Source organism: Dipodomys spectabilis, unplaced genomic scaffold (assembly GCF_019054845.1).
Source record: "Dipodomys spectabilis isolate Male_0828 unplaced genomic scaffold, ASM1905484v1 ptg000783l, whole genome shotgun sequence".
In the NCBI taxonomy this organism is placed as follows: Eukaryota; Metazoa; Chordata; class Mammalia; order Rodentia; family Heteromyidae; genus Dipodomys; species Dipodomys spectabilis.
The window spans coordinates 23,507,461-23,517,279 of record NW_024871460.1 but is presented as its reverse complement, the minus strand read 5'-3'; positions in this window follow the sequence as shown (position 1 = coordinate 23,517,279).

The window sequence follows — 9,819 nt, the reverse complement described above, 5'->3', positions numbered from 1 at the left end:
AACTGACCTGAACACATATCACTTCTGCTCATATTCTGTTGGTGATGAATGACAGTCACAGAGTCATCATACTGAACGACTCAGAATACAAGGATGGCTATGATGGCTATGTATGCCTAGGAAGAACAGATTTATGGTGAATGTCTAACAGGCTCTGTTGCATACCATGCACACATAATATATGAAAATGAGCTCCAGGGAAGCTAAACTGTGGTGTTGGCATTTGTATCTATTCTCCAACACATCAGGGCACAATGTAAATCTTAGCTAGAATTGTAGTTGGGAGAGAACAAGAGGGCAGACAGAACTAAAGTAATAGAGGGGGTTGTGGTTTGAGTATAGCCCTTGGAATTCACATGTTGGAAACATAATCCCCAATGTCATATGTTAATGGTATTTAGAGATGAGGCCTCTGGGAGAAGTCAGGATTAGATGAGGTCATGGGGTGAGGCTCCCCCCCATAGCATTGGCAGCTTTATAAGAAGAGAAAGAGAAGCCCCAGCTAGTGCATTTGCTCTGTCTTGTCATATGCTGTCCTCTGTCATGTTACGATGTAGTAAGAAAGTGCTGGTGTTGGTACCGTGCATTTGAGTTTCCCCAGCCCAACTATGACTTCAGCAAACCTCTGTTGCTTTCAATAAATTACCTAATCTGTGGTGGTCAGTTATAGCAACAGAAGGGGAACTGAGAACTGAGGGCTAGCCTTGACAATTGGGGCCTGGGAATATCACCAGACAGGGCCTATGGGCCACAGCTTTGTTTAGGACTGGAGTTTAACTTTTGTTTTGCTCTATTAGCCCTGGCTCAGAGGGTTTGAATCTGCACTGAGATAGAACAATGGTACCTCTCCAGCTGCTATTGTGGCAGGCATGCTGGCTGCAGGCTGGAGGAGAAAACCTTGAATCAATTTGTCTCGTGGAGGCCAAGGGGTTGGCTGCCTGCCTTTCACAACTTGTTAAAATGAACACTTAGACTCTGGGGGGTAAAGCCAGAGCTGGGGGGTGATTCTTGTCCTGTGATCCTCTGCTTGTTTGGGGTGGGGGTTGGGGGGGGGAATGTCAGTGTTACAGCTGTGAGATGGAGAGGGCTAATGCTGACTCTTCCATTCTTTCTTCTTCTCTGGAAATGCTTTCAAAAAGCTACATTTGAAAATTGCTGGAATTTCACCCAGATTCCTTCTCTCCCAGCCAAACTCAAATGCTCTCCCAAAGTCATTCCTTGGGACAAGCTCTTCAACAGTTGATGGCTCCTCCTCTTCTATGAGGGGTGCTTAATACACAGGTCACATAGCTTCAGACCTGCTATGGAATGGGCTTCCCCTCTACCCTGGCCAATGTCCCTGTTGGACCAGCCAACAAATTTTATTTTACTTAACATGAAAGTTGGTTGAAGTTTACCAGGAGACATGTTTTTGTTTCTTTAATAAATAAAAGTAAGGACCCTGTACAAGAATAAAAGTAAAAATTTCTCCCTTGAGGGTTTTTTTTTCTGGCTTCCAAAAATAGTCCCAAGCTCAGACAAGGTCAGTGCAGCCAGAATTTCCATGGAAAGCTCCACCAGTAAGGAAGAGGCGGTGCCGGTGCATATACAAACAGGCCACGGTCCTCTTCCCCCACCCCTTCCTGTCTCAGTCACCAGCAGCTTAGAAAACAGGTTTTGAAATTGTGTTCATTTTCCAGGTTGCAATGAAGTTAATATCAGCAGCAGCATTATTTCTTTGTCACTGAATCCAATTTGGGGCCTTGGGGCGGCTGAGGGAATGGCTAGTGGCTTGGAGTGGGAAATTTGTCCATGCAGGTGGGTGACAAACATATTTCTTGAGAGAGTGAGAGGAGGGGTGGGGAGGGATGTGCTCTTAAGTACATTAGATGTTTTATAAAAGTCTATTTTAAGCTGGGTGCTGGTGGTTCATGCCTGTAATCCTAGCTACTCAGGAGGCTGAGATCTGAGGATCTCAGTTCAAAGAAAGAAGCCAGCCAGGGCAGGCTGTGAGACTCTTATCTCCAATTAACCACCAGGAAACCAGAAGTGGTGCTGTGGCTCCAAGTGGTAGAGTGCTAGCCTTGAATGAAAGACTTCAAGGACAATGCCCACTCCCTGAGTTCAAGCCCTATGCCTGACCAAAACAAAGATGTATTTTAAAGTAGCTTTCTCTACTTAACATGGCAAAGATGAGGTAGTCAATAACAAGAAACTGCCTTCCAACCTTTCTTGCTAGAGATCCCGATGTCCAGGCTTTTCTCTATTCTCAGAGGGCTGGTCCAAGTGATAGCATATTTGGGCTGTTCATCTTGACCACTGACAGCCAGGGACATGTCGTGCTCCTGGAGCAAAACTGTCTAAAGTTCCAGTATGCATCTGCCCAGTGTACTTTACTGAACTGTGTCAGTTCAGAATATGCAGGGAGTTTAATTATATACACTGTCTATTAGGGTTTCAGGAAAGCTATTAGAAATGTGAGGAAATAAAAAAATATGAGAAAATAAATACAAAAACTGGCCACAATGGTTTGCTTGTCTCTAGAGAGAGGTAAGTAGCACCTTACTTGTTGCTATGGCTCAAACAAAACTGGAAGGTATAAAACTGGACATTTCAGGAAAGCAGATAAAAGATAAGTTTCTTAAAAGATTGGGAACAGAATGAAGGTGGTGGTGTCTTTGGTTATTAAAATTCGGCTCTTTTGAGGAAGAGTGCATAGTTGCTAGATCATTTTGTCATGCAAAATAAGCCAAATAGTGCATGTCTTCTCTCATATGTGAAATGTAAATTTTTTTAAAAAAATCTAAAGGTAAAATGGGACCTATTTTAGAAAAGGAAAGAGAATAGTGGAGAGGGGAAAGGAAAAACAAGAGAGGGTAATGGATAAATATGGTCAAAGTACATTATATCCATATATAAATATAATAGAACTCATTATTTTAGATGACTCATACATACTAAGAAAAATATGGTAGAAGACAGAGGTCTTCAGACATAGGGGTAACTATATCAGATAGGAAAAAGTCAGATGGGTTTTACAAAACACATTTTTATAAATGAAACTGTTCTTTCCCTAACTCAAAACGGGCTTTGGTATTGGTTATGGTAGTGCAGATCTGTAATTCCAGAACTCAGAAGGCAGAGGTAGTAAGAGTGTGAGAATAAAGTGGCCCTTGATTATATAGCAAGCCCCTGCCTTAAAACCCACATTCCAAAAATAGGGTGGGAAGTTGTAGAGGCCAAGTGAGAGGCCAAAATTCTCACGTGAATACCTTGAACTGAGTAAACGAAGCAAATACCAAGACTTCTCTTGAATTTTTTCATGTACTGTAACTGGGGGTGGGGGTGGGAGTTAGGAGGATGAGTAATCAATTCAGAATATTCAGGCAGTTGGATTATATACATTACCTTTTATGAGAGACTTATAAAAGTACTCCTCCTTTTGAAAGTCAGCAGAAGTAAGCTGAAATGGACAGTGATATCCATTTTATTTTATCTTCTACCATTCTGTGGGCCAATAATCAGGACAACCAGGGGCTTTTTAGGAATACTTTGTGTGCTGCTTGGGAAGGGATGCTGAGTGAATGCTATCCTTCTTTCCCCACAACAAGGGAGAGGTTGGGTTAGGCTCTTCACCTAGAAATGCTAGTTCAGCAAGGCTGAAGTGAGATCCCTAGTTGTTCTAGGGATCTAGGTTAACTCAGTCGCTCTACCTAGTGAGGTGATTGACTTTTGAAAGTATGAGATTGAGATGTCATCTTATTTCCTTTGATTATTCTGCTTAGAATGTAGGAAAGTTTATTAATTATGAAGACTAATGGAATGAATATTTTCATCAAAAGTCTTCACATAAATAGTTTGAAGTGGACCTCTTGGTCACCTAAAATTTTCCAACCAAACTACAATCACAGTTACTTAGATCATTTTTCTTAACAGCTCTCTTAGAAAGAACTCATGCATTGTAAAGGCAAATTGCACTTAGATCAACTTGTGTGTGTGTGTGTGTGAGTGTTTGTGTGTGTGTGTGTGTGTGTGTGTGTGTGTGTGTGTATGTGTGTTTACTTTTGGCATGCTAAGATTCTGTGAAATCTTCATTTTTAAAAATTGCTTCTACTCTTGATCACCTTTTTTGTTCAACTTTAGGAACAAACTTAAAAAACTTAAAAGAGACAGTTTTAGCTCATGTTTTAGTTCCCAACCCTTCAGATATTTGATTTGCTGAAAGGGTATAGTGTCACTAAGAAATGCTTGTCTGATTAAAATGTTAAAAGAAATATTTTACTACAAATGTACAAGTCAAGTCTACTTGTGAACTCATATCTTTGCAATGGGAAAACATCTGAGTAAATGGTAAAAAAAATCAGTTTATAAAAGGGATTGTTTATAAAGGGGACTTCAAATTCTCAAATGTTAGCAAACCCCCAGCAATGCTTCACTTAAAGAACCATGTCCTCCCTTTGTAGCTTTCAATCACAGGAACACGAATTTGAATAAATCCATCCTTACCACCTGCTATGTTTTTCATAACTGATTCTGCAGACTGCCTGTTTGCCTCTTGCTGTCATCTTTCAGGTGATAGAGAAGAGCTGAGGCAAACAGTCCCAAGGAGGAAGTTTCTTTCCTTTCCTAGTGACAATTTCCATTGTCTTCAGGTTGGTATGCCAGCATCTTCTGTAATCACAATGATGAACTGCTGCATGCCTTATAGGATGCCTCTGGATCACTGCTAATTTAAGGCGATGAAATAATCCAGATGGTAGAGAGATGTCTTCCAGCTCAAGGTGATATGGTGTGGGTAGAAATGTTTTGCGTGTGTTCCTGATCAGTTCATGTGGAGATGAGGTGAAGAGGTGAGGTACAGTGGGAGGTTATAGTGATTGAGGGTATTGCTCTTGGAAGCGGTTGATAGAGTTCTCTTACGATTCTCATTGCTTCTCTTCAGAGTGTTGTTATTAAAGCGCAACATTAGCGACTTTTTCCCTGGTCTCACCATGGGATCTCTCCCTTTTGCATGGGTTCCCACTGCAATGCCGTTTTCTACGTGACACAAGCACCAATGCTGGTACCCTGTCCTTGAATCTCTAAAACGATGAGCTAGTATCCAGTCTCAGGTCTTTTTTTTTGTTATGGAAGGCACAACAGAAGCTTTGTATGAGGGATGTAAAATGGACTAATATCCTTGCTTGGGTTGCTTAAACATTTCTCAGGGTTTTAACTACTTCTTTCCTGAACAACTACTGCCTGGGGTTTCTTCATCACCTTCCTTTGGCCCCTGTTCGTCTCTTGTTGTAGTCTCTCCTTTTCTAGCCATGTCTGTTTCCACTGGAGTTCAGTCAAAAATAAGCATGTGTCCAGTGCCACATTTGACCTAATTACCTTCTCTGGTACCGTCACCTTTAGGATTCATTCCAGTTTCTTAGCCCAGTCCCCAGCTGCCCAATGATTTGATCTATTTGTTTATCTAGCTCATTTCCATCCTTTTCATCTCATTATTTATGCGCTCTAAATATTGAAGGGTTTACAGGGCTCTCACCATATGTCCAAATTACTCTCCACCTGTAAGGTTTTACTCATGTTATTTCTGTATCAGTAAGATGTTTTGGTTACAAGCAAATAAAACCAACCCTGCGTGATTGAGGCAGAGAATAAATTCATTAAAAGGACACTGGCTGGCTTCCAGAATTGCCAGAAAAGGCAGAATCAGGTGGGAAGCTAGATTTCCCAACTGTACAATTTTCTAGAATAGGTCTATCATGATCACAGTAGGGAAGTCCTTGATTTTACAGCAAGTACTCTCTGCCCTGACCTCTGGGAACAAACAGGACTTATGATGCTTTTTTCTTTGTGTTATTGGCTTCCAATTTAATGTGTTTGACACCTGTGTCTGCTGAAATGTAAGGCGTAGTTTGTGTCCTCACTGCACAAGAGGGAGAGAAGAAATAACTATCCACCTCCTATAGAGAGAATCTCATTTGATCATCATACTTTCTCTCCAGACAAGATGATAGGCTTGGAAAGAAGGAAGAGTCTCCAAATAGAAGGTAGTTTGGATGCTGAGTTGTCCATCTTCATTCCCCAGCTTTTGTGACAAATTCTCAGAGTTTCCCGATGTCCTTTCAGGCTTACTTATAGCGTATCACCCCACTCTTTTTTTTTTTTTTTGGGTCCGGTCGTGGACCTTGAACTCTGGGCCTGGGCGCTGTCCCTCAGCTCTTCAGCTCAAGGCTAGCGCTGTACCACTTGAGCCACAGCACCACTTCCGGCTTTTTCCTTTTTGCTTATGTGGTGCTGAGGAATCGAACCCAGGGCCTCATGAATGCAAGGCAAGCACTCTACCACTGAGCCACCTTCCCAGCCCATCACCCCACTCTTATTCGCCTAGTTTATTCTTGCCATGCTCTAATGCAAGCATCAGGGACTTTGCCTCAGAAGTTATACTTGCACTCTATGTTGGGGTTTGTCTCTCCTGTACCCCTTTGAGCATATTTATGCCTTATCACTTAGGACATTTTTAATGTGTTCCTATTTAGGTATTGGTGTCTGCCCTTCATTCATAAACTCCTAAAGAAAAGTACTATGACATGGCCATCTGTGGACTCCCAGAACCCAGTATAGTATTTGACTTTAGGAACTTATCCAATAAATTCTTCCATTTATCCATATTATTAAACTGAATGGAATAGAAGCACCATAAAGGACAAGGGAATTGGAGGCAGAGATAGAGTACAACTAAGTTTCTTGACTTCAATGTTTCCAAAGTGACAGAAACAAGGATATTCTTTTCCCATCTTCTACCCTAATCATTATTTAGTTCTGTCTATGATTTAGCTACTCTTCATTGTTCACACAGGAATCCTTTCCCCACGGTCGCCATGGCTTAAGGAACTTAGAGCTGCTGATCTATCAGTTGAGGCCCTGCCAGGTCAAGGGGAAACATGAAATCCTTGGGTATGGAATAGGTAAATGCAGAGAACTTTTGGGAAAATATGTGCAGCTGCAATGAGTCTTGTTGTACCAGGAATTGAATTAAGTTTCCTTGGAACAGAAGATCTAACAGATCAATGCTTTGGCCCCTGAGTGCTCTGGCCAAGAAGTATGTGCGTTTTTTTAGAGGAACATAAACACTGGTCATATAGCAACTTGGGCAGATGGATTTATACTTCAGCAGACAGTTGGTCCCTGGATAGAAATGTGGGCCAAGGGCCAGAAGACCCCAGTTCAATTTCCAGTTAAGTCATCTCTGTTTATTTCTCACAAAATACATATTAAAAAAATGAAATTAAAGCGTCATGCTTAAAACGCTCTACAGTAAACAGAGGCCTTAAGAGAAGAGCAGTTGCCAACATCACTTTTTGTGAAAGCTGTGTCCAATTTAAACTTTATACCCGAGCACAGACAAGTGTGCAGAGTGCTCCAGTCACTGTATAGCTGGGCATGATTGGTCCAATGATCCTTAGGCCTTCTGTCTGCACAGGATACTTTCAAGTGTGGGGAAATGTGGCTTTAGGCATTGATAGAGATGTGTGAACGTCTTTTTCCTAATTTGATTCCATCCCCAACAAAGTCTTTTTTACTTGTCTTATGGGGGTAGGAAGTTTGAACTCAGGGCCTCAACCTTGCTCTGGTGGTACTCTACCACTTGAGCCATGCATCTAGCCCTGTTTTTTGCCAGTCAACTGGAGATGAAGTCTCAGAGCCTTTTCTGTCCAGGCTGTTTTCAATGTATGATCTTCAGGAGCTCAGTCTCCTGGGTAGACAAGGTTACAGATGTGAACCACTGTTGTGCCTGGCACAATCTGACCTCTTAAGTATGCTCTTTATTTAGTTCACAGATAACTTCCTTAAAAATCTCCCTCAATGGGACTGGGAAGGTAGCTTAGTGGTAGAGTGCTTGCGTAACATGGATGAAGGCCTAGGTTCTATTCCTCAGTCCCACATAAACAGAAAAAGCTAGAGTGGCACTGTGGCTCAAGTGATAGAGTGTTTGCCTTGAGCTAAAGAAGCTCAGGGACAGTGCCAAGGCCCTGAGTTCAAGCCTCAGGACTGGCAAATAAATAAATAAAAATTAAAACAATTAAAAAATAAAAATCTCTCCCAACAGCCTAGTGAGCTGCTCATTCTATGTTTTCACAATAATTCAGGAATATTCATTTCCTCCTTTAGCACTTAGCATCACTTGAGTTGACACATTTATCTTGGGATTATTTGAGTAATCTTCTTGTCCTCCTTAATAATACTGGTAATGAGGACTTACTGTATACTTGGAAATTTCTGGGTTGTCTCAATATATCAACATACTTGGTCCTCACAAAACTGAGGTAGTACATTTGATAGTTATGCTTCCTGAGAGCTCCTGTGATTTTCCCATAGCCACATTGCCAATAAATCCAGAGTTTGGATCTAAACCTAGGTAGGCCACCCCCAAGAGGCACACATTTAATTGTGATGTTATGTTACTTTCTACTATGATTTAAGTATGATTCACATCTTCCTCCAAATCTCTCTTGTGATTAAAAGCTTGTTCCCTAGGCTAGTGATAGAGGGAGATTGTGTGTGGCCCTTTAAAAGGTGGTGTCACTGGGAAGTCCTTAGGAAATTGGGGGCATGCTCTCTAAAGGGATCATGGGACACATCTCTCTTTCTCTCTTTCATTTTTCTTCTTCATCTGTCTCTCTCTGCCTCCATCTCTCTCATTTTCTGCTCCTGACTTGTGAAATAGGAGACCATTTATTTGAACATATGTTTCTGCTATTTCTGTTCACCATGAGTGCCTCAACAGAGGCCAAATCAATGGCACCACCCAGTCTTGGACATTAATTGCCCAAACTGTGAACTAAATAAATCTATCTGTAAGTAGCCTGTGTCAAGTATTTCATTATAGTGAAGAAAAATTCATGAATACACCTTTCTTTCCAATGTTTCTCAGTCTTTGTTTCACAACTACTCATCGTCTCTTCCCAGGACCAAAGAGCCTTTTATTTTGGGGTGGGGGGGTGTGTTTTACCAATACCCTTTCCCTGTGGAATTTTACTAGTGTTGATGTGGGCTGAGTAATGGTGTTCCCAAAGAAATCTACGTGGGATCCTGGCACCTGTGAATTTGTTATATAACATGTCAAGGGGCAATGAAAGTAGAATTAAGGTTGCTAATCCACTGACCAAGAGATGGGGAGATGATTCCAGATTACTTGGGTGGGTCCAGTATAATAAGCACTAGGGCTTTATAAGTAAAAGTGGGGGGGGGGCAGAGAGTTTGTCTCAGAGAGATGCATATTTGAAAGACTTAGCTAGTTGGCTTTGATGATGGAAGAAGGCATCCTGAGCTTAGGAATGTAGGCAGTTTTGAAAACCTGGGAAAGGCAAGGAGCACAAATTCTCCCTTAGGCCATGCTGAATGAATGCAGCCCATCCCAGACACTTGATTCCAGCTCAGTGAGATCCATGTCAGACTTTTGTCTCACTGTTATTTTAGTCAACTAAATAAGCAATGTTATTTTAATTCACCAAAGTTGGGGTGACATCTTACAGCAGCAATAGAAAACTAATTCTATGAGTGTCTGTGTATCTGTTTTTGTACATAAACACAGACATATATATGTGCATATTATATGCATATCTATGTTTTATACATAAATAGGCTTTACATTTAAATAGGCTATGTTTTACACATAATAAGGCTCTTTCATTACCCAAGAACCAATGTTTCCCTATTGGAAAATACTTCCTGGTTAAAAGAATGCATGTACTGGATTTCAAGAACAAGTATTGTCTGGATTATAAGAACAAAGATCATCTCTGCCTGGAATCACTGTGCCATCTCAGATTCTGGCCTAGTGCTTGG